Source organism: Schistocerca serialis, chromosome 2 (genome assembly GCF_023864345.2).
Source record: "Schistocerca serialis cubense isolate TAMUIC-IGC-003099 chromosome 2, iqSchSeri2.2, whole genome shotgun sequence".
Lineage (NCBI taxonomy): Eukaryota > Metazoa > Arthropoda > Insecta > Orthoptera > Acrididae > Schistocerca > Schistocerca serialis.
The window spans coordinates 863044951-863069730 of NC_064639.1; the positions used below are offsets into that span (position 1 = coordinate 863044951).

General features: G+C 41.6%; 1 protein-coding gene across 1 annotated transcript in view; it reads left to right on the top strand.

Annotated features, from left to right (window-relative positions):
• The window catches only part of LOC126456468 (galactosylgalactosylxylosylprotein 3-beta-glucuronosyltransferase P-like), a 229796-nt gene that overhangs the window by 96659 nt on the left and 108357 nt on the right, over nucleotides 1-24780 (top strand). The gene's annotated exons all lie outside the window — the stretch shown is intronic.

Here is a 24780-nt window from a genome sequence, read left to right on the forward strand (position 1 = left end):
CAAGTTTTGTTTCACGGCATAATACACCATCTTCAAAGCAAAATTGTTTTTGAGTTGCGTATTTTTTACATTCTGTATCCTCATCTTGTGCCTTTCTCCAGTCCTCAGTACCTCGGCCTGTTGCTTCCAAAAGTGCTATTTTCCGACTTAGGCAATCTGCATTCGTGTGTTTTTTGCCTGGTTTATGGATAACTTCGAAATCCATTTCGGATAGACATAGGGCCCAACGGGTAAAACGATTAGATGGATCCTTTAATCCAAGCAACCATTTTAAAGCTGCGTGATCTGTAATAACCTTGAATTTCCTACCATACAAGTAGCATTTAAAGTATTTGATACCATAAATAACACTTAACAATTCTTTCTCCGTTGTGGAATAATTTCTTTCTGCCGTTGTTAGTTGTCTCGAAGCGTAGGCTATGGGGTGTTCTGCGCCATTAATATTCTGACTCAAAACAACTCCTACTGAATGACCACTTGCGTCACAGGATAAAATAAATTCTTTATTATAATCTGGGTAGGCTAATACAGGACTGTGTGTTAACTTATATTTAAGGGTTTGAAATGCTGATTCACAATCTTCAGACCAATGAAATTTTGCACCCTTTTTCAACAATTGGGTTAAGGGTCGGGCAATTTCAGCAAAATTTTGAACATATTTTCGGTAATACGATGCGAGACCAATGAAACTTTGTACCTCCTTAACGCGTTGTGGTGTTGGGAAGTCCTTAACTGCTGAAATTAATCGAGGATCTGTTTTAATTCCTTTTTCATTAATGACATGCCCTAGGTATGTAACCTCTGTCAATGCAAAAGTACATTTTTCCATATTTAATGCTAATTTAGCTTTTCTAAGTCTCTGAGAACGACTTGTATGAATATCAAGAGCTCAGATGGAAACCCAGTGCTAAGCAAAGAAGGGAAAGCAGAAAGGTGGAAGGAGTATATAGAGGGTCTATACAAGGGCGATGTACTTGAGGACAATATTATGGAAATGGAAGAGGATGTAGATGAAGATGAAATGGGAGATACGATACTGCGTGAAGAGTTTGACAGAGCACTGAAAGACCTGAGTCGAAACAAGGCCCCCGGAGTAGACAATATTCCATTGGAACTACTGACGGCCGTGGGAGAGCCAGTCCTGACAAAACTCTACCATCTGGTGGGCAAGATGTATGAAACAGGCGAAATACCCTCAGACTTCAAGAAGAATATAATAATTCCAATCCCAAAGAAAGCAGGTGTTGACAGATGTGAAAATTACCGAACTATCAGCTTAATAAGTCACAGCTGCAAAATACTAACACGAATTCTTTACAGACGAATGGAAAAACTAGTAGAAGCCAACCTCGGGGAAGATCAGTTTGGATTCCGTAGAAACACTGGAACACGTGAGGCAATACTGACCTTACGACTTATCTTAGAAGAAAGATTAAGGAAAGGCAAACCTACGTTTCTAGCATTTGTAGACTTAGAGAAAGCTTTTGACAATGTTGACTGGAATACTCTCTTTCAAATTCTAAAGGTGGCAGGGGTAAAAAACAGGGAGCGAAAGGCTATTTACAATTTGTACAGAAACCAGATGGCAGTTATAAGAGTCGAGGGACATGAAAGGGAAGCAGTGGTTGGGAAGGGAGTAAGACAGGGTTGTAGCCTCTCCCCGATGTTGTTCAATCTGTATATTGAGCAAGCAGTAAAGGAAACAAAAGAAAAATTCGGAGTAGGTATTAAAATTCATGGAGAAGAAATAAAAACTTTGAGGTTCGCCGATGACATTGTAATTCTGTCAGAGACAGCAAAGGACTTGGAAGAGCAGTTGAATGGAATGGACAGTGTCTTGAAAGGAGGATATAAGATGAACATCAACAAAAGCAAAACAAGGATAATGGAATGTAGTCTAATTAAGTCGGGTGATGCTGAGGGAATTAGATTAGGAAATGAGGCACCTAAAGTAGTAAAGGAGTTTTGCTATTTGGGGAGCAAAATAACTGATGATGGTCGAAGTAGAGAGGATATAAAATGTAGACTGGCAATGGCAAGGAAAGCGTTTCTGAAGAAGAGAAATTTGTTAACATCCAGTATTGATTTAAGTGTCAGGAAGTCATTTCTGAAAGTATTCGTATGGAGTGTAGCCATGTATGGAAGTGAAACATGGACGATAAATAGTTTAGACAAGAAGAGAATAGAAGCTTTCGAAATGTGGTGCTACAGAAGAATGCTGAAGATTAGATGGGTAGATCATGTAACTAATGAGGAAGTATTGAATAGGATTGGGGAGAAGAGAAGTTTGTGGCACAACTTGACCAGAAGAAGGGATCGGTTGGTAGGGCATGTTCTGAGGCATCAAGGGATCACCAATTTAGTATTGGAGGGCAGCGTGGAGGGTAAAAATCGTAGAGGGAGACCACGAGATGAATACACTAAGCAGATTCAGAAGGATGTAGGTTGCAGTAGGTACTGGGAGATGAAAAAGCTTGCACAGGATAGAGTAGCATGGAGAGCTGCATCAAACCAGTCTCACGACTGAAGACCACAACAACAACAACAAGTCTCTGAAAAATATTATACAGACGCACAGCATGTTCATTAATGTCTCTGGAGAATACGATAATATCGTCTAGATATACACAACATTGCTGAGTTTTGAGTCCTCGCAATACTCCATCGAGTAGTCTTTGAAAAGTTGCTGGTGTATTTTTCAAACCGAAAGGCATTCTTTTAAATTGCCAGTGGCCTCCAGGGGAAGAAAATGCTGTTTTATGCCTATCTTCAGGAGCAACTTCCAATTGATGATGTCCACTACGTAGATCGATTGTTGAAAAGTATTTACTGTTACCCAAACTCTCAATGATATCTGTAATGTTTGGAAGAGGATAAACATCTGAGATAGTTTGTTTGTTAAGGTGTCTGTAGTCACAACAAAATCTATATCGTTTCGTACCGTCGGGATACTTCTTTGGAATAATTACAATATTTGAATTATAAGGCGAATCAGAATATTCTATAATTCCATCTTTTAGATGCTGTTCCAAAAATTCATCCAGTACTGGCTGTAAGTGATGCGGAACTCTATAAGGCTTCCTATAAACTGGGGGGCTATTTCCTTTTGGGATCCTATGCTGTGTGATGTCTGTTGCTGGCAATGGACCTTCTGCATTAAATAAATCTTGGAACTCAACTAAAACTGCTTCTATCGTGTCTCTATCCTTTCCTTTCAAATGCTCAATCTTCTGGCGCAATGCGGTTTTATAGGCGTCTGGTTTCTGACCATCAGTAATATCTGACCAAATGAAATCTTCTTCTTCAAAAGTACTGACTGTAGCCACTAATATTCCCTTATGCAACTCTTTGTCCTCCACTCCGAAATTGTCAATATATACCGGTACTTTTCTTTCTCCCTCAACGTCTTGAACCCGTACAACACTCCTACGTACAAAACAATGTGATACATCTAATTCCTCATTTTCCTCTGAAGGCTCTATTAGACACACTGTATCTGTAGGTACTTCGTGGTCAACGGTCATCCAGAGAAGTTTTCCTGAGCCAGATGGTATCTGATCCCGCGAATCAACCTTCAAGGACGTTGCACGCAGTATAGTTGATTTCGCCTTCCGGTTAGGGAAATCTTGCGGCAGAGGGCCCTTTGCAGCGGTGTCACCTAGCTGAAACACTATTCCGCTAAGTTCTAAAATTTGCTGTCTGAGGTCGATTTTAGCGTGATGTTTATTCAGGAAATCCATCCCTAGGATCGCGTCGTACCCGTCAGTTACCTTTGTTACCACTTCTACATCTTCTTGAAATTGTACACCGTGAATATAGAAAATCAATGATGTACATCCTAATGACTTAACTGTACCTCCTCCTACTCCATTCAATCTATACCTTGGAGGTTCATATTTCTTTTCTCCAATACATTCATTACTTACTATTGATACGTTTGCGCCTGTATCCACCAGTATTCTTGCCTCTTTATCCTGTATGGTAGCAGATAACCAGCATTCCGCCTTCACATTCGCCTTAATGGCATGAAATTTTATTGGGAACGCCTGGCGGCGGCTCCGACATTCCCGTTTGAATTTAACTGATTTCTATTTCCAAAAACTTTCTTAGACCTGCATTCCTTGAATGTGTGACCTATTCTTTGACAATTAGTGCATTGAGGTTGTCTGCAGTTTTTTGCTATATGTCCCTGTCGATCGCACCTAAAACATCGTACTCCTGCTGAAAATATATTTCGCTTCTCCTTGTACCTGGTGGCAATGTCAATTTCTTCAAAAGCTGTCGCCACAGATACAGCTTCTGCTAAATTTTTAGGAAACTCTGCCCTGACACGACGGGACGTTTCAGGAGGTAACCCACGTAAAAATGTATCCAGAGCTCTATCTTCTGCCTCTTGTAAAATAACCTTATTTGATCATCACTAGTTGTCAACTGATAGGTGTTAATATTAACTTTTCTAATCCTATCTACAAAGCTTTCTAACGACTCGTTTTGCCTCTAAGTGATAGTGTTTAATTTTTCCCTATAAAATCTACAGCTGTTCTGTTTTTGAAAACGTTTAAGCAATCCTTTCTTCAATTCCTCAAATGTTGGAGCATTCCGTAATTCTTCATAGTATAAGACGTGTGCTTTAGCCTCTCCTGTCAATCTTAACTTTGTCATTTGTAAGAGCTGTTCATCTGACCATGATCCTAACTTTGCAGCTGCTACTAAATCATCAAAAAAGGCTGTTATGTCCTCGCCAGATTTACCTGAAAAAGGAGTTACTAAGGCTGCTGCTGAGGAATCTAGGGTGGGAGGGATTGAACTGGTTTGCCTAACCTCACACAACTGCTTAAATAATGCATTATTATCATTTTTAAGCTGTGCTATTTGATTAACTAAGCTCCGAATAGCTTCATCAGTAGAAACCGCTTGTGGTGCTGACTCTGACTTTGTACGATTTCGTGTCATCATTTTACAAACTGTTAGTTACACAATCTTCCTATACTGAATTTAAAAGATGTTTAAATATTTCCGACAAACTCTTAAAATCATGAGAGAAAATACACTTCCAAATAAAGAAAATATTGCGACTGCTATGCAACATCTATCCTTTCTCACACTAAACGATACTAACTGTGGAACTTTAGTGACTGTCCTTCACACCTCATTTTGAGCCAAGGGTTTTTTCTCTGACACCAAATGTAACAGTTGTGTTACTAAATGTGACACTTCTGTCACTCAATGTAACTGGGTTTTCTCTTTTGATGCTGTCAATTGTCAGGATGAGCATTCTAAAGCATTCTGTCAGGGTGAAAATATTAAATAAATTAACTTTTCTCTCTTAACAACATGTGGGCAGGGTGGGTTCTTCCTTGGCTCGGATATGAGGTCCAATGAAACATCATTTTTACATAAGATAACTGTTATTGAAGATTTGTGCAACTGTATCTTACGGGATGTTCTGGTTCGGAGAGCGGCAGCTGTGTCGTTTGTGAAGTCTTCTGCTGCGGCAGCGGCGGCGGCGGCGTCTGATTACGCGTAGCGGTTTGTATCTCGTGTCGCCGTCTCGCCCAGTTGACTGGAGACGCGCAGCGCGAGGTGGCCCGTTTAATTATTGCGAGCGAAGTCGTGCATCGGATGGTGATACCTTGGATGTGGCGTCCCAGTGTTTCTCTTCTCTAAGCGGCCGCGTGTGTTGTGCGACGACCAGCGGAGCGGTGCGGCGGGGCAAGGCCAGTGTCCCGAACTCGAACCACGGACTCCCGCCTGCCAGTCTTCGGCTGTCAGGTCTTCATCCCAGCTCACAGGTGACTGCTGAGGTGAGGCCGTCTCCTTCCCGTCCTCACGACTCACCCGGGTACGTAAAGAAAATCCCTCATTGGTTACAACAACATCACACGCAAACTTGCCGGGGTGTTGGGGTATGGTACGGCAATATAGGAGACCACACCATTTGATCGGTTTATTTGGCTCCCAGACTAATTGGTCAGCTGAATATTGACATCTCCTAGAACACATGCCACTTCAGTTACCTGTGAGCTACATCTTTCAGCACGATGGTACAGCACCCCATTATTGAAGAAGGATTATAGAATATCTGAACGATTTGTACCCCGATCGCTGGACATGTGGCGGTGGTTGAATTCGACGGCGAGCGAGATCGACTGACTTGACGCCCCTGGCTGTTTTCTTCTAGGGTTATATCAAGGCCAGGGTTTACGAAACAGAACCGGGAAATCCAGATGTGCTGAAGGGACGAATATGTCACGCCTGCGCTTGAGTATCTGCAGCAATGCTAGGAGTGTCCATGCTAATACTGAGAGGTGCTTACATCAATGCATCCAATATGGTGGACATACATTCGAACATTTGTGTTACGAATAATGCTATTATAAAGATCTGTTACTCTACAACACAGGTTTAAAGGAGCATCATTTTTGATATTCTTATGACAGTCAAAGATATGATAGCATATATGGAATAATTCCAATTGTGAATTACGAACTGATGCGTTATAAGTCGTTAATAAGTTAGCTGACATATGTTGCTATGCCTCGAAACAGAGAATTAACGTTTTTTGGCCCTTGTGCGTATTGTTTTGGTCAAGGACAATCATTCTTCTACACAGACCACATACTCGAGCCCAAGAATTTAACCTTGCACCCCTCCCTCCTACGACAAGGAAGTTTTCTAGCGACGTGCTACAGGACCATTTATAGCCGAAAGCGTTTGCTTTTAAGCACTGTTCTTGCGTTTAGCAGGATCTCCTCTCTATTTGTGTGGAGTCTCCTTCACTGTTCTGCTTAGGCAAACCCCTCGGTACTTGTGATATTCGATATTAACTTACGTCGACTGAGGGCCGCCTCATAAATGAGGGTTGTCAGAATGTAAGCTCTGATCGGTCGCGAAATGGAAACCACTGAGAAAATCCGGTAAAGCTTTGCACAGATGTGTTGGGCAATGTCTCTAGTATGCCCGTCGAGGGTGTCGCGTCGATCTTTTCAGTTTTGAGTGAACAGTGAGCACGTAAAGATGCTTGGAAAATAGCGTCTCCCGCCAAGTATGAGGGCCTGGTTAGAGATGTGTCCTGTGTCATGCAGCCCACATAACACAACTGTCGAGCAGTTCCTTCTTCGTGCCAATTCTCGGCCGCACACAGCAGGGGCAATGAAGACGTTCCTGCAGCGTTCCTGATGAGAAGTGTTTGATCACCCAGAATACAGTCCGTAATTTTCTCTCCCTGAGTCTCATCTCTGCTCACAAGAACCGCTGGATATGAAGACAAAATTTTTTCACAGACAACGAGCTGCAGACCAGTGCTCGAAACTGGCGGAAAGCACAGGCGGCTGCTTTCTATGACGAGGATATTGGAAAGTTGATACAACACTACGACAACACTCGTAGTTGGTGCGGCGACTATGTAGAGAAGTAGGTGGAAGGTGTAACTAACTGTTGCAAATAAAATGTTTCTGGTTTTCTACGTGGTTTCCATTTCGCGACCGATCGGAACTAACTTTCCGGACAGCCCTCTTATATGTTAGACATTATCATCATTTCTAATTATCTTTGCCATGCTCTTTTACAGTATACGTACGATGTAACTGTGTCAATCTTTGTAAATGCCAGCGATCCCGCGCCATCTATCGCCTGTGTTGGCTACCTCGCTTAGCCAGAGGAGCCCTTGTATAATTCAGTTCGTTTTGACCAGTATTGTCAGATTGATGGTGTGCTGAGGTTTGCATATTATCCTTAAGTTTCTACATATTTTGTAAAGGGGACTACGTTATACGACACACAGGATTTTTCTTGTGCAGGCCAGGGCATCGTATTTCCCTCTCATTTTTGGTTCAAATGGTTCAAATGGCTCTAAGCACTATGGGACTTAACATCTTAGGTCATCAGTCCCCTAGACTTAGAACTACTTAAAGCTAAATAACCTAAAAACATCACACACATCCATGCCCGAGGCAGGACTCGAACCTGCGACCATAGCGGTCGCGCGGTTCCAGACTGAAGTGCCTAGAACCGCTCGGCCATCTCTCATTTTTGACTGTCGGTCACTGTGTGGCTTGTACGTTTACAAATACGAAACAGCTGACTGGTTTTGGAACCGTTGCGTACAATGCTTTCACGATAACACCTGTTACTGTATTACAAGTAATGAGCTTTTGATTGAACATCTATTAATTCACCTGGAAAATTTCCTATAGGGCTCCGCTGTACTTAGTTGTTTTTACCTTTGGTTCACTCCGAGACGCCTGGACACTTCCCTTGTAGAGAAAGTAACAATGAGGACGCGATCGAACTGCGGTATTGGCCGTCTAGAGATTTCTGAACTACAGATGACACGAGCCGTGTACTTCCTTCCTGGTGGAATGACTGGAACTGATCGGCTGTCGGAGCTCTTCCGTATAATAGGCGCTGTTCATGCGTGGTTGTTTACATCTTTGGACTGGTTCAGTGACATCTATGAACAGTCAAAGGGATTGTGTCTGTGATACAATATCCACAGTTAGCGTCTATCTTCAGGAGTTCTGGGAACTGGGGTGATCCAAAACTTTTTTTGATGTGTGTACATCTATGAATGTGTCTGTTTTCTGAAAACTCACCAGGAATTTTCAACATAAAATGATCATGTTCATAACCATGAGACAAGGAACAGAGATGAATTTCACGGAGATATCCACAAAGGAGCGCTCTACCAAAAAAGTGTAAACTACCAGCCCAAAATACTTTTAAGTGCATTGCCTGCTACAATAAAGAAAATTTAAAAATTTCATAAATTCAAGTTTGATCTTAAACAGTTTTTACTGACACATACTTTTTATAACATTGAAAAATATCTGAATATGGAAAAAGTAATTTTATTTATATATACTGATATAAAATATTTGTATTTATTATCCAACTTTTTGAAACAAAAGAAATATAAGAAATTATATTGTAATTGACAACATCCTACTTCCGTCGGAGGTTCGAGTCCTCCCTCGGGAACGGGTGTGTGTGTTGTCCTTAGCGTACGTTAGTTTAAGTTAGACTAAGTAGTGCGTAAGCCTAGGGACCGATGACCTCAATAGTTTGGTCCCATAGTCCTTCCCACAAATTTCCGAACAAGATCCCAAACCTGGGCTTTCCACGACAGTTTCCTATCTATCTGAACACCTAGAAATTTGAACGGTTCAGTTACACTAATCATATGCCAATTCTGTGAAATTAAAACGTCAGGTCTTGTTCAATTGTGTGTCAGAAAATGTAAAAACTGTGTCTTACTGTGATTTAGCGTTAGTTTATTTTCTACAGACCATGAACTTAAGTCATGAACTGCACTATCTGAAACCGAGCCAATGTCTCTCACAGTATCCTTTACTACCAAGTTAGTGTGATCAGCAAACAGAAATATTGTACAGTTACCGATAGTACTAGAGGGCGTATCATTTATATACATAAGGAACAGGAGCTTCTGAAGTTTGGTGTGGTGCACACGGCCCACTGGACCACAACTATGGTTATGAAAGTTAATAAGGAGAAAAAACGAACACCGTCCGAAGAGGCCGTGGAGGTCCAACGGTACCTGCAGTGTCATCCTCAGTCCTTAGGCATCACCAGATGCAGATGTGGAGGGGCACGTCGTCAGCACACAGCTCTCCCAGCAACCGTTAGTTTTTATGACAGGTGCCGCTACATCCCAATCAAGCAACTCATCAGTTGGCCACACAAGGGCTGCGGGCATCCTACTTTTCGATACAACTCAGCAGACCCGGACAGTGACCCATCCAAATGCTAACCAAGTCCGACAGTATTTAACTTTGGTGATCTGACACAAACCAGTGTTACCACTGCAGCAGGGCCGTTGGTCATTAAAGTTACTAGATCAGTCATAAAGGGTAGGAGAGTGTTTCTGCTAGGAACAGCAAAAAATCGTTCAAATGGCTCTGAGCACTATGGTACTTAACTTCTAAGGTCATCAGTCCGCTAGAACTTAGAACTACTTAAACCTAACAAACCTAAGGACATCACACACATCCATGCCCGAGGCAGGATTCGAACCTGCGACCGTAGTGGTCGCACGGTTCCAGACTGTAGCGCCTAGAACTGCTCGTCCAGCCGGCCGGCTTAGGAACAGCAGATCAGTAGTTGTTGGCATCTCACGTAGAGAGAGAATTAATATTAGTCACTTCCAGTGAAATTGACGTAGAGGAATTATGCGCAAAGTTTAAAAAGACTGTAAATCCTGGTCTGGAGGACTCTGCACTGTAGTGTCAGTATCGTTAAGGGTTTACCAACAAAAAATAATTGGCCATCCCGGTAACAATTTTAACATGTAGAGCCTGGAAACCTACGTGGAGACGTACAGTGCTTGACGCTTTCGCCAGACCAATATGAGATTGTGAGCATTAAGAATCGGCTGATTTCAAGCTGAACTGCCCCTACGCAGCACAAATATGATGATGATGATGATTGGTTTGTGGGGCACTCAACTACGCGGTTATCAGCGCCTGTACAAATTCCCAATTTTCCCTCAGTCCAGTCTCGCCATTTTCATGAATAATGATGAAATGATGAGGACAACACAGAACAAAGAGGCCACCAGTTGACGAGCAGGGCAGAGTTCAACAGTTCGAGATTTCCTGCTAGCAGACGTGCCTCCGGTGTCCGTCAGCCGACAGCAGAAAATTATGCGAGCGAAAGAATCTACCGATTTAAGCTTGTATACTGAGGAGGACTTGTATTCTTGACTGTGCATACCTTTGGACTGTCGGTAGTTCGCCTATCATGGCTTGTATGTACCTACGGCTGATTGTCACTTACGGTATGTCGTGTACGTACAGTATGATGAACAATAAGAAACTGTCTCCTTTTCGGGATTCGAGTCAAAGTGATAGGCCAGGCACGCTATATTTTCTACCAATCTGAATACCTAATCTAGCAAGCCTCATCTATGTTCTACCCTTATTGAAATTAAGACCAGTGTCTCTGCTCTTTGACAGGTTCATGTAAACTCGAGAAGAAGCAATAAAATTAGACCAAGGTACCAACCATGAACACTGTTTCTTCATTTCTACCTCCCTAGTGTAATACCCGAGTCTTTCTGTACTGTCGCCAGCCATAGAGACCCTGTCACCGACGTATTCCCTTGCACGAAGCCACTCATGTGCCAAAGAGTCGGCAGACTCGAAAAATCCCAAATCGCTTCCTATTCGACTAAGAGATTCACTTAACTATGTTGTGACCCCCTTGGTGTTACGACAGTGCCTAGTGAATGGATTAAGGACTGACAAGACCCACCGTGGTTTATCAATGAAATTCGAAAATGCTGAGGAATCAAAGGCATTTGTACTCTCGGTTCAAAAAAAAAATAGCAAATGGCGACCCTCAAAGTTTAGTAGTGATTCGTGCGTCTGTGAAAAGATCTGTGTGCGGAGCAGCCAACAACTACCACCGCCATACTTTAGCCGGCCGCGGTGGTCTCGCGGTTCTAGGCGCGCAGTCCGCCTACGCTGCGGTCGCAGGTTCGAATCCTGCCTCGGGCATGGATGTGTGTGATGTCCTTAGGTTAGTTAGGTTTAAGTAGTTCTAAGTTCTAGGGAACTGATGATCACAGCTGTTAAGTCCCATAGTGCTCAGAGCCTTTTGAACCATTTTGAAGCCATACTTTAGCAAAACATCTGACGAGGAGACTGAGAAAATTCTGGTTCTATGTAAAATTGCTAAGTGGTTCTAAGCCTTCCACACAGTTACTCGTTGGCATGTTATGGCGAATCAAACGCTGTATCATTGTGAGAGGTACAGAGGTGAACGAGCGTGCTGCGACTTACACCAGTTCACTACTACCAGCGCCTATTCATCAGAACGCTCCTGTGCGTAGCATTCAAGGGGTTGCACCATAATTGAAGAGTGAAACTAAAAATTAAAATAACTTTTTCAAACTTTGCCAGTCTATACTTCAGTATCTTAACGTTAATTCTGTGAAGCCTCACAATGATCAAATGAACATGTTTCGCCAAATAAACAACAAAACCGCATGGCGAGTGACGAGACTATTTCCCACTTTTAAGGAGAGCAGTTAACTTTGGTGATCACAAGTCAGTGCGACAGACTATTTTACATGGAACTTTCCACAGAGGTCTTTTCTGAACTGTTACTACTGCTGTGTCCGCCCCGGTAACCGAGTGGTCAGTGTGGCGGATTGCTGTCTTACGAGCCCGGGTTCGATTCCCTGCTGGGTCTGGGATTTTCTCCGCTCAGGGACCGGGCATTCTGTTGTCTTAATCATCATTTTATCCACATTCGGCACACAGGTCGCCCAATGTGGCGTCGAATGTAATAAGATCTGCACCAAGGCGGGCAATGACACCAAACGATCATTTACATTTACTACTTCTGTTTCCGATGCGGATATTATTTTTATCATTGCAGATTTTATTATACAGGGTGAAGCGCAATTCGCGCTCTAGGGCTTCGCAGCACGACGCACGACTTCTCATATGCCAGTAATAATAATTAAAAAACAATCTATCACAAAGTTTCATCTGGCGAGTACATCCAGCAGAAACAGGATGTTAAAGAGTGGCAATCTGCAACATTGTAACCACATGTATCGTAAGTACGTCTATCAGCACATGTAAATCGTGCGGTGTAGTTGGTGCACGAGCTAGAGTTTTGGGTTAGCATTGAGGACGTCAAGGGCTCGATCCTGGGTTGGGCATATTTCATATTTATTTTTTATTTGCTACTTTCATTCTGACATTTCATACTGTAATGTACACCGTTACTTAGGTCACATGTATCCTAAATTTACAACATTTTGTAAAGCTGAACATAACAAATACGTGGATAGAGCAATAAGGAATAGTTGTAACAAATGACCCATCATAGTACAGAATAACTGCAAAAACAATATCAATTTCGAGATGCTAAAGATGACAGCTCAGTGCAATAACACAACATCTACTTCTCATTTATACTACATATGATACGAGCGCACGATCTGCCAGGGTAGCCGAGAGCACTAATGTGCTGCTTCCTAGACTCTGGTAGGTGCGCTGGCCCTGGATCGAATCCGCCTGGCAGGTTAACGACGAGGGCCGGTATGCCAGCCAGCCTGGATGTAGTTTTTTGGCGGTTTTCCACATCCCGTTTGGTGAATACTGGGCTGGTCGTCACGTTATGCCTCAATTACACAACTCGCACTATTCCATAGTGTACACTAGACGCAGACAACTGGGGTACACTAATTCAGTCCCAGGGATTTGGGAGGGCGGCAGGAAGGACATCTCGCCACCCTCTGCAACTAACACTGCCAAACCAATAGTAACAAGGCCAACTCCGAGTTGAAGCGGGACAAAGGCCCCAAGAAAGAAAGCAGTAATATAATTGCTCAGATGTCACACACTAGCAACTAGTGACAATGACAATGTCTATATTAATGACCAGATGACATTTTCAACGGAATACGTTGTGCTCAGATAAACAGATGCTCAAAGAGACCTACCTGCACATCCAAACAGCGTGCAACCTGCCAGATCTTACAGCTCTGGACCCTTCACAGAATAGCTGCGTCCACAGTAACAAGAGCAGCATGAACACGTGCTACCGATTCTTCCACATTCATTGGCGGAGTATAGTAGACATGCTTCTTCTAGTGTCCCCACAGGAAAAAATCCACAGGATTTAGGTCAGGTGAACACAGTGTCCGTACAACTGGACCTCCACGTCCAAGCAACTTACCTGAAAATGTTCTGTCCAAATGCTGTCTCACATTAATTCCAGAATGTGCAGGTGCACTATCCTCTGCCAAACATGTAGTAGAACATCTTCCAGTTCATAAGGAGATAGTTTGAGAGGAATACATGATACCTTCGTGCATTCAACCGGTGAGGCAATGTATAGAAGCCCAAACACCTGTCGCCCAATTTTCTGGCACGTTGGTACCAAAGCGAACTTGATATCCACAGTCGCAGGTGACGTGTGGGTTAATCTCACACGAATGGTGGGCGTTGTGCATGTTTAAGCCACCCTCACGAGTGAATCCTGCTTATTCCGACCATATTACAGTGTTCACGAAGTCATTGTTGGGTTACTATTGTTGTTGGAACCATTCACAGAATTGCATCGCTGATTTCGATTTGCAGGATGCATGTGTTGCGTGAGAACATAATGACAGGGGTGCATCCCATGCTCGTGCAGCACGTTAACGACCATGCATTGCGAGACATGCAGCTGTCTTGCTACGCTGCATGTACTTAGCTGAGATTCTTGGTGTATGACCCCCAGAATAGCTTCCAAGCTCGAGTATGGCGAATCCGTAGGCGACCTCTGTCACGCGGTGGTGGAAGAAGAGAATCTGACTCCCAAAAGTGCAGCTCCAGATGACGAAACACGGTTTAGCTGGCGTCGACGAGGATATCTATCAGCACATTCACGAGCGTCAACACCAGCCCGGTCATCAGATGCACCAAGGGCCGGAATCATATCCACATATTCATCGTTTGTGTATGCCATGCGTCTGCCACAATGGTTTACACGTTTACAACGAGAAAATTCGATATGTATACACTTGTACATTGGAGTCTGTCATGGGCATGTTACGCCGCTGGCAACTAGTCCCTGTTGGTGGACAGCGTATACAGTATAAACACGCAGTCAGTCCTGCGCGCTGTTCCACCTAACGCACGTTACCCCTCTCACCGATATTGTTCTGCATATTGTGAAATTTTCGAATTACACTGTTTCCCTAAGGTAATAAACGTGATGTTTCCACAATCCCATCGATAGAACAATGATACTACTACTACTAATAATAATAATATTAATGCATTGAGATATATACTAAACAGCGTGTGGTTACCAGACTCAATGCTGAAAGACATGATTAGTGGGACCATGGTGATAAAACATACAAATAGTTACCGGGTTTGGACACCATTCGCAAAGCACGTTGCTAGCCCTACTGGTAACGTAAGGCCCTAACGAAATGTAATGGACCTGAACGAGGCAAGAATAATAGTTGGTACTAACCTATGGGACCATTGGAAGAGGGTACAAAGGAAACAGGTTTCGCATCTAGTAGACGAAGTGGTGCGAATTAATTACGCCTACGACGTGGAAAGGGCACTTTCAAACATGACCAATCTTCCGTTTCTACCATTGTAGTATCTAGATGCAAATATTTTCTAGAGGACCCATTGCAAATAGCTGTTGACAATTAAGACGCCAGATACCGTACCACCTGGACTACATTTACCAAATAAAAAAAATGCGGCCCAACCCAGATCGAACCATCGACCTCCTGCATTCTAACCCAAAACTCCGTCCACTGTACCAACCGCACAGCACGACTAACACGAGCTGAAAGAGGTAGTAATTATACATGTGGTTACAGTGTTGCCAGATTGACACTCTTAAACGTCCTTTTTCTGCCGGATGTACTCGCCGTACGAAATTTTGTGAGAGACATTTTTTTGTAACTGGCATGTGATGAGTAGCGCTGCGAAGCCTGAGTGTGAATTTCGCTTCAACCTGTATATTGTGCTTGTTAACAGTTATTGAATTCATCAATCAGTTAAAACTCTAATCTTTTATTCATAGTGATAGTTCCATAATCCTGCTGACTACATAGCAAGCAGGAGCAGCATTCTCTTTCAGTGAGCACAATGAGTAATGCGGACTTCCAGACTAGAAGTCAGTACGTTCTCCATCACTTTCTGGCTGACCGCAAAAGTAGTTTCCGGACTTCTGTAAACAGCGAAGGTTACATTTATTTATCCGTCACCCCAAACAGTGTGGTACGCCAGTTGAAGGTAGCAAAACGAAAGCCGAAGTTTTAAATCTCGCGTTTAAGAAATGGTTCACGGAGGAGAATCGTAGACGCATACCTTCATTGGACCATCAAAATGCCTCCTCTATGGACGACAAACATGTGGTTCCTGAAGAGGGGCAGCAGCCTTTTCAGTAGTTGCAAGGGCAACAGTCTGGATGATTGACTGATCTGGCCTTGTAACAATAACCAAAACGGCCTTGCTGTGCTGGTACTGCGAACGGCTGAAAGCAAGGGGAAACTACAGCCGTAATTTTTCCCGAGGGCATGCAGATTTACTGTATGATTAAATGATGATGGCGTCCTCTTGGGTAAAATATTCCGGAGGTAAAATAGTCCCCCATTCGGATCTCCGGGCGGGGACTACTCAGGAGAAAGAAAACTGGCGTGCTACGGATCGGAGCGTGGAATGTCAGATCCCTTAATCGGGCAGGTAGGTTAGAAAATTTAAAAAGAGAAATGGATAGGTTGAAGTTAGATATAGTGGGAATTAGTGAAGTTCGGCGGCAGGAGGAACAAGACTTCTGGTCAGGTAACTACAGGGTTATAAACACAAAATCAAATAGGGGTAATGCAGTAGTAGGTTTAATAATGAATAGGAAAATAGGAATGCGGGTAAGCTACTACAAACTGCACAGTGAACGCATTATTGTGGCCAAGATAGATTACAGTAGTACAAGTTTATATGCCAACTAGCTCTGCAGATGACGAAGAAATTGACGAAATGTATGATGAAATAAAAGAAATTATTCAGATAGTGAAGGGAGACGAAAATTTAATAGTCATGGGTGACTGGAATTCGAGTGTAGGAAAAGGGAGAGAAGGAAACATAGTCGGTGACTATGGATTGGGGGGAAGAAATGAAAGAGGAAGCCGCCTGGTAGAATTTTGCACAGAGCACAAATTAATCATAGCTAACACTTGGTTTAAGAATCATGAAAGAAGGTTGTATACATGGAAGAACCCTGGAGATACTAAAACGTATCAGATAGATTATATAATGGTAAGACAGAGATTTAGGAACCAGGTTTTAAATTGTAAGACATTTCCAGGGGCAGATGTGGACTCCGACCACAATCTATTGGTTATGACCTGTAGATTAAAACTGAAGAAACTGCAAAAAGGTGGGAATTTAAGGAGATGGGACCTGGAAAAACTGAAAGAACCAGAGGTTGTACAGAGTTTCAGGGAGAGGATAAGAGAGCAATTGACAGGAATGTGAGAAAGAAATAGAGTAGAAGAAGAATGGGTAGCTTTGAGGGATGAAGTAGTGAAGGCAGCAGAGGATCAAGTAGGTAAAAAGACGAGGGTTAGTAGAAATCCTTGGGTAACAGATGAAATATTGAATTTAATTGATGAAAGGAGAAAATATAAAAATGCAGTAAATGAAGCAGGCAAAAAGGAATACAAACGTCTCAAAAATGAGATCGACAGGAAGTGCAAAATGGCTAAGCAGGGATGGCTAGAGGACAAATGTAAGGATGTAGAGGCTTATCTCACTAGGGGTAAGATAGATACTGGCTACAGGAAAATTAAAGAGACCTTTGGAGATAAGAGAACGACTTGTATGAATATCAAGAGCTCAGATGGAAACCCAGTTCTATGCAAAGAAGGGAAAGCAGAAAGGTGGAAGGAGTATATAGAGGGTCTATACAAGGGCGATGTGCTTGAGGACAATATTATGGAAATGAAGAGGATGTAGATGAAGATGAAATGGGAGATACGATACTGCGTGAAGAGTTTGACAGAGCACTGAAAGACCTGAGTCGAAACAAGGCCCCCGGAGTATACAACATTCCATTGGAACTACTGACGGCCTTGGGAGAGCCAGTCCTGACAAAACTCTACCATCTGGTGAGCAAGATGTATGAGACAGGGGAAATACCCTCATACTTCAAGAAGAATATAATAATTCCAATCCCAAAGAAAGCAGGTGTTGACAAATGTGAAAATTACCGAACTATCAGTTTAATAAGTCACAGCTGCAAAATACTAACACGAATTCTTTACAGACGAATGGAAAAACTAGTAGAAGCCAACCTCGGGGAAGATCAGTTTGGATTCCGTAGAAACACTGGAACACGTGAGGCAATACTGACCTTACGACTTATCTTAGAAGAAAGATTAAGGAAAGGCAAACCTACGTTTCCAGCATTTGTAGACTTAGAGAAAGCTTTTGACAATATTGACTGGAATACTCACTTTCAAAATCTAAAGGTGGCAGGGGTAAAACACAGGGAGCGAAAGGCTATTTACAATTTGTACAGAAACCAGATGGCAGTTATAAGAGTCGAGGGGTATGAAGGGGAAGCAGTGGTTGGGAAGGGAGTAAGACAGGGTTGTAGCCTCTCCCCAATGTTGTTCAATCTGTATATTGACCAAGCAGTAAAGGAAACAAAAGAAAAATTCGGAGTAGGTATTAAAATCCATGGAGAAGAAATAAAAACTTTGAGGTTCGCTGATGACATTGTAATTCTGTCAGATACAGCAAAGGACTTGGAAGAGCAGTTGAATGGAATGGACAGTGTCTTGAAAGGAGGATATAAGATGAACATCAACAAAAGCAAAACGAAGATAATGGAATGTAGTCGAATTAAGTCGGGTGATGCTGAGGGAATTAGATTAGGAAATGAGACACTTAAAGTAGTAAAGGAGTTTTGCTATTTGGGGAGCAAAATAACTGATGATGATCGAAGTAGAGAGGATATCAAATGTAGACTGGCAATGGCAAGGAAAGCTTTTCTGAAGAAGAAAAATTTGTTAACATCGAGTATAGATTTAAGTGTCAGGAAGTCTTTTCTGAAAGCATTTGTATGGAGTGTAGCCATGTATGGAAGTGAAACATGGACGATAAATAGTTTGGACAAGAAGAGAATAGAAGCATTCGAAATGTGGTGCTACAGAATAATGCTGAAGATTAGATGGGTAGATCACATAACTAATGACGAAGTATTGAATAGGATTGGGGAGAAGAGAAGTTTGTGGCACAACTTGACCAGAAGACGGGATCGGTTGGTAGGACATGTTCTGAGGCATCAAGGGATCAACAATTTAGTATTGGAGGGCAGCGTGGAGGGTAAAAATCGTAGAGGGAGACCAAGAGATGAATACACTAAGCAGATTCAGAAGGATGTAGATTGCAGTAGGTACTGGGAGATGAAGAAGCTTGCACAGGATAGAGTAGCATGGAGAGCTGCATCAAACCAGTCTTAGGACTGAAGACCACAACAACAACAATGGACGACATAGTAATCAGCATACCTGGCGTATAGAAACAATGGAAAAAGCTGAAAACAATAAGTCGCCAGGTCCTAATGGAATCTCACTTCGATTTTACAAACAGTACTCTGGTGCATTGGTCCCTTACTTAGCTTACATTTATCGTTAATCTCTCGGCTAATGCAAAATCCGAAGCAACTGCAAAAACGCGCACGTTACTCCCGTACATAAGAAGGGTAAAGAAACGAGCCTGTAAAATTACATACCAATATCAGTTGCATCGGTTTGCTGCAGGGTCCTTGTGAACATACTCTTTGTTCGAATATAATGATTTTCATTTAGACCACGAATTAGCAGGGTTGTAAAAAGTGTCACTCGTGTGAAACGCAGCTTGCCCTTTTCTCACATGATATATTGCGAACTATGTATGAAGGACAAGTGGCAGATTCCATATTCTTAACTTTCAGGAAAGCACTTGACATGGTGCCCCACTGCAGGCTGTTAACGAAGGTACGAGCGAACTGTGAGCTTGCACCAGAGCGGCAATAGCACACTGTAGTGAGGACATGGAACGGGAATATCGCTTAGATAACCTGTGTACCACAGACGGCACACGCTTTTAAGGTGAACATTTATCACCCCTTCCTCCCTTTTTTGGCGACAATCACGATTTCTTCAGCTCTGTCCCGAATATCGGGACACTTAGTTGTCCCGAATTTCACAATTAAGAAACGATTTTTGTCGAACTATATGTTCACTTCACCTGTATCGGTGTGCTCTTATTGAAAGGATATTTCTCTCAAATGAGTAATATTTGGGACAGTGACAGAACACAGTTTGTTGTGGAAACTACCAAAGCAATGTAAGTGACTAGAGTGAATTATTATGAAACTTGAATGTTTTCAAAAGACTGTTGAAGAATACAGACAGGCTGAAGCGAATGTCCAGTAGTGATAAATACTGCATGCCCACTCACATAATTCATCTGGGAAAGTGCTAATAAAATATAAATTAATTTCCTAAATTGAACTGATAGTTTATATTTATTACATTCAGTTCAGACTTATCTTGTAATATCACAATATTGTAATGCGTCCCGAATTCGGTTCTAAAAAATATTGGCACCTTGACACACTGAACTCTAACAAGATTGTTTGCTTGGACATCCTACGCAGCAAGCACAGAAATACCTCTTTGTAAATAAAAACCGCCTTTACTTGTTGCACTATAATTTAATTCTCCCAAACGCTTTTCGACATTTTTTGCTCTATGGCATCTTCGGTGGGGTCTAGAACAATACAGTTTTGGGCTATTTTTAGATTATAAAACAGTTTACGTCGAGCCTTTTATTTAAATAAATAATTACCTACAGTTCACCTTTAGGAGGTCACACTATCTATCAATTTATGAAACATAAGCATATTTTTGTATTTCGAACTTTTTTCTCCACATTGTTTATCTTGTTTATCCCTGTTTTTGAGGTGCACTATTACTCTTCTGAAACTAGTAATAGAAAGTTGTTCAAAAACTACTTATAAGGACGTAAATATTGTTAGTTCACTAAGTGTCCTACCCTGTTGGTTTGCTTACCCACATGTTGCGAAGCTAAAGAAGAATATACTGAAAAAGGTGTGTGTGTGTGTGTGTGTGTGTGTGTGTGTGTGTTTGTGCACACGGGTGCGAATGAGAGGGGGAGAGAGAGACAGACAGAGAGAGTGAGAGAAAAATGGTTCAAATGGCTCTGAGCACTATGGGACTTACCAGCTGTGGTCATCAGTCCCCTAGAACTTAGAACTACTTAAACCTAACTAACCTAAGGACATCACACACATCCATGCCCGAGGCAGGATTCGAACCTGCGACCGTAGCAGTCGCGCGGTTCCAGGCTGCGCGCCTAGAACCGCGAGACCACCGCGGCCGGCAGAGTGAGAGAGAAAGAGAGAGAGAGAAAGTGTGTGAGAGAGAGACGGAGGGGAGGGAGAGAGGGAGGAAGAGAAAGAGAGAGAGCTAAAGAAGCGTATATATATTTTTTGTTGGGGGGCGAGGGGGAATGTGGGAGCGGGGGTGTTAGTCGTTAGGCAGCGTCAGTTGAAGACTATTGAATATGAATATAATAGCTGTCAGAGAGTGGTTGAAAGCTTAGGTAATCAGCTGATTTGAGTTTTGGTTTGAATGTTATCGGATGGGTTCATGGACAAGTAAGTGGAAAGTTGTTGGGTAATATTACTATTATTATTGTTGGGATAATAATCCTCTCTTGGAAGGTTACTCTATTATTTTATCTGTTGGTGTAATCAATGAATTATTTGGCACATGTACTTGATCATTCAATGGTGTTTCATTTTCTGCTTTCGTTTTCTGTACATTGTAGTTTTCTTGCAGGGTTTGAAGGTGTTTTTTCTTGTTGATTCTAATTATTTTCATGTCTTCTTCAACAGTGGTTCATTTGTGATTATGTTCTCCCACCAAATGTGGAGTGGTTTATACAATACTTACAGGTTCTCATGTGTTCTTTGTATCTGATATCAGATGTTCTGTCTGTTTGTCCTTTGTATCTTCCATCAAGTGTTACAGTGTAGTTGATATATACTTGCTTTCTGGTATATGCCTCTGCTTTTTGTCAGTTTTGGGATGTATTTTAGCACAGTAATGTCTGTTGTGTAAGATAGGTTTATTCCCTGTCTTTTGAAATGTTGTTGATTTTGTATGTGAGTTTGTGTTTGTATGTCATTGTGCACCATCTTGTGTCTTATATTTTTCTGGTTATTCTGTGTAGTTGCTATGCTACTGAGTGTTTGCGTTTTGTTCTGTTGTGTTGTTGCCCATTGTTTGGTGCTTCCTGCTTTTATTTTGCTTTTAATTTTATTGTTAAGCTTTGTGGCTATGTTACTACTGTAAGCGTTGTTTTGTGCTGTTTGGACTATAATGTCAAGCACTTTTTGGTAGTTTTCTTCGGTGAGTGGCACTGTGTTGATTCTATGGAGGATGTGTCGAAGTGCTGCTTGCTTATGTGAGTGTGGATGGTTCGAGGACTGGGGACTGATATTGTCTGTTGCTGCAGATTTACAATTAATTTCAAACATATGCTTTTTGTTTTAGTTTTTGAGTGTTACATCCAGAAAGTTAATTTGGTTATTCTGCTCTCGTTCAATTGTGATTTTTATATTTTTATGTGCCTTGCTGGTGTCAGTATGTAGGTTTTCAATTTTTGTTTGTGGTTCATCTGTTAAGCAAAGGATATCATCCATACACCTGCACCAATGTAATATGTTGTATTAATTTGCTGCTATTTTTATAAAAATGGTCACAAAAATAGCAGCAAATTAATACAACATATTATATTGGTTCAGGTATATGGATGACATCCTTTGCTTAATAGATGGACCACAAAAAAAGTTGAAAACCTACATACTGACATCAACAAGGTATATAAAAATATAAAAGTGAAACGTCACCTTTGAACAATTATACATGACTGTGCTTAAACTGACACACAATATTTTGTTAGCGCAACGCAATCTGACTTTCAAAATTCCCTACAAAAGAATGGCCCTGACTAACATTAAACTATACCTTTCACAAATCACTTACCTCACAAAAATCTTCGCTGCTCAAGCTACTGCAATACAGCGAGCGCCGCTACTGCCAGCTAAATAAAAGATTCAAACTATGGAAGGCACTAACTACTGATAGGGATAGTTAGCAAATGAAAGATATTAATAGAGAACAAACAATGTATTTACCTTGATATCATCATATATAAATATAGCAGTTCATGACAAATTTCAAAACTCCGCCATCTCTCTCCCCACATCCACCACTGCTGGCGGCTCACCTCCAACTGCGCAACACTACGCGCTGTTCACATCCAGCTGCCCAACACTACAATGGCGAGTATTACAACAATGCAAAGCAGACACAGACTGCCCACAGCACAGCCAGTGATTTTCATACAGATGTGGCGTTACCAATAAAAAAACCTAAACAGCCTACTTACAAAAGCCACAACTGAAAGAGAGCTGACAAACCAAATTAACTATCTGAATGTGACAATCAAAAATCAAAACAGTAAAGACATGTTTGAAATTTAGCGTAAATCCGCAGCAACGGACATTATCATTCGCCAGTCCTTTAACCATCCACACTCACAAAAACAAGCAGCACATGCCCTATGGACTCAACACAGTGTCACACACTGAAGAAAATTACCAAAAAGAACTTTACATAATAATCCAAATAGCACAAAACAATGCTTACAGTTGCAACATAGCAACAAAGCTTATCAATAAAATTAAAAGTATAATAATAGCAGAAAGCACCAAACCATAGGTAACAATATAACAGAACAAAACGCAAACACTCATTAGCATACCAACTACACAGAATAACCAGAAAAATCTAAGACACATGGTGATACAGAATGACATACAAACACAAACTCACACATAAATGCACCAACATTCAAAAGACAGGGAATAAACCTGCCATACACAACAGACAATTCTGTGAAAAAATACATCGCAAATCTGACAAAAAACCGAGACATATACCAGAAAGCAGGTATACATCAACCACACTTGTGATGGCAGATCCAAAGAATAAAAAGACAGAACATTTCATGTCATTTACAAAGAACACAGTATGGGACAAACGACTCCACATTTACAGAGTCCCTAAGAGAACATAATCACAAACCAACGACTATCGAAAAAGACACGAAAATAATTAGAATCGATCATAAAATACACCTCCTAACCGTGCAAGTGAATTACCACATACAGAAAACCAAAGAAGAAAAGAAAACGCTGTTGAATGATCATGTACACATGCCAAACAAATCATTGTTTACACTAATAAGTAAAGTAAAGTTATCATACTTCAAAAAAGGATTATTATCATAATAATAATAATAATAATAATACCAACCAGCACCTTTGCACTCCTTTGTCCATGTACCCATCCACAGAACATTTAAATCAAAACTCAGATCAGCTTTTCACCAAAAGCTCTCAACCATTCTCTTACAGCTGTTACATTCATATTCAACATTCTGCAACTCACACCGAATAACCCCCCCCCCCAACACACACACAAAATGCATATACACACATGTACACACCCATTAGTTCTCTCTGGTCCCCCCCCCCCCTCCCTGTCTCTCTCTCTCTCTCTCTCTCTCTCTCTCTCTCTCTCTCTCTCTCTCTCTTTCTCTCTCTCTCTCTCTCTCTTTCTCTCTCTCTCTCTCTCTCGCTCACTCACACAACACACACACACACACACACACACACACACACACACACACACACACACACACGTACACAGATATAAATATCATGAGTAGACGTTAGTTTTCAGTGTACACTTCGTTAGCTTGGTAACATGTAGGTAAGCAAGCCAAACAGGAATAGACGCATGGTGAACTCACAATACTTGCATATTTATAAGTACAGTTTTCGAACAAATATCTATTGCACACATATGTTGATCACAAAATTTAAAGTGCAAATGACATGCAATGTGACAAATGTGGGTGAAAGAGCACCAGAAATCGGCCAGTAGAGAATATATCTCCAGGACGATACGCATGAGGTAACAGCGCTGGATATCGTAACACCAAACGATAATTTTAAATATGACATTTGTGTAACAAAAGTTGATTCTAACGTAAAAAAACAAGAGCAAAACACTTGAAAAATGTAACATAGCAGTATATTGTATCTATCACATAATACATATACTGCATGTATAAAAAGAAACAT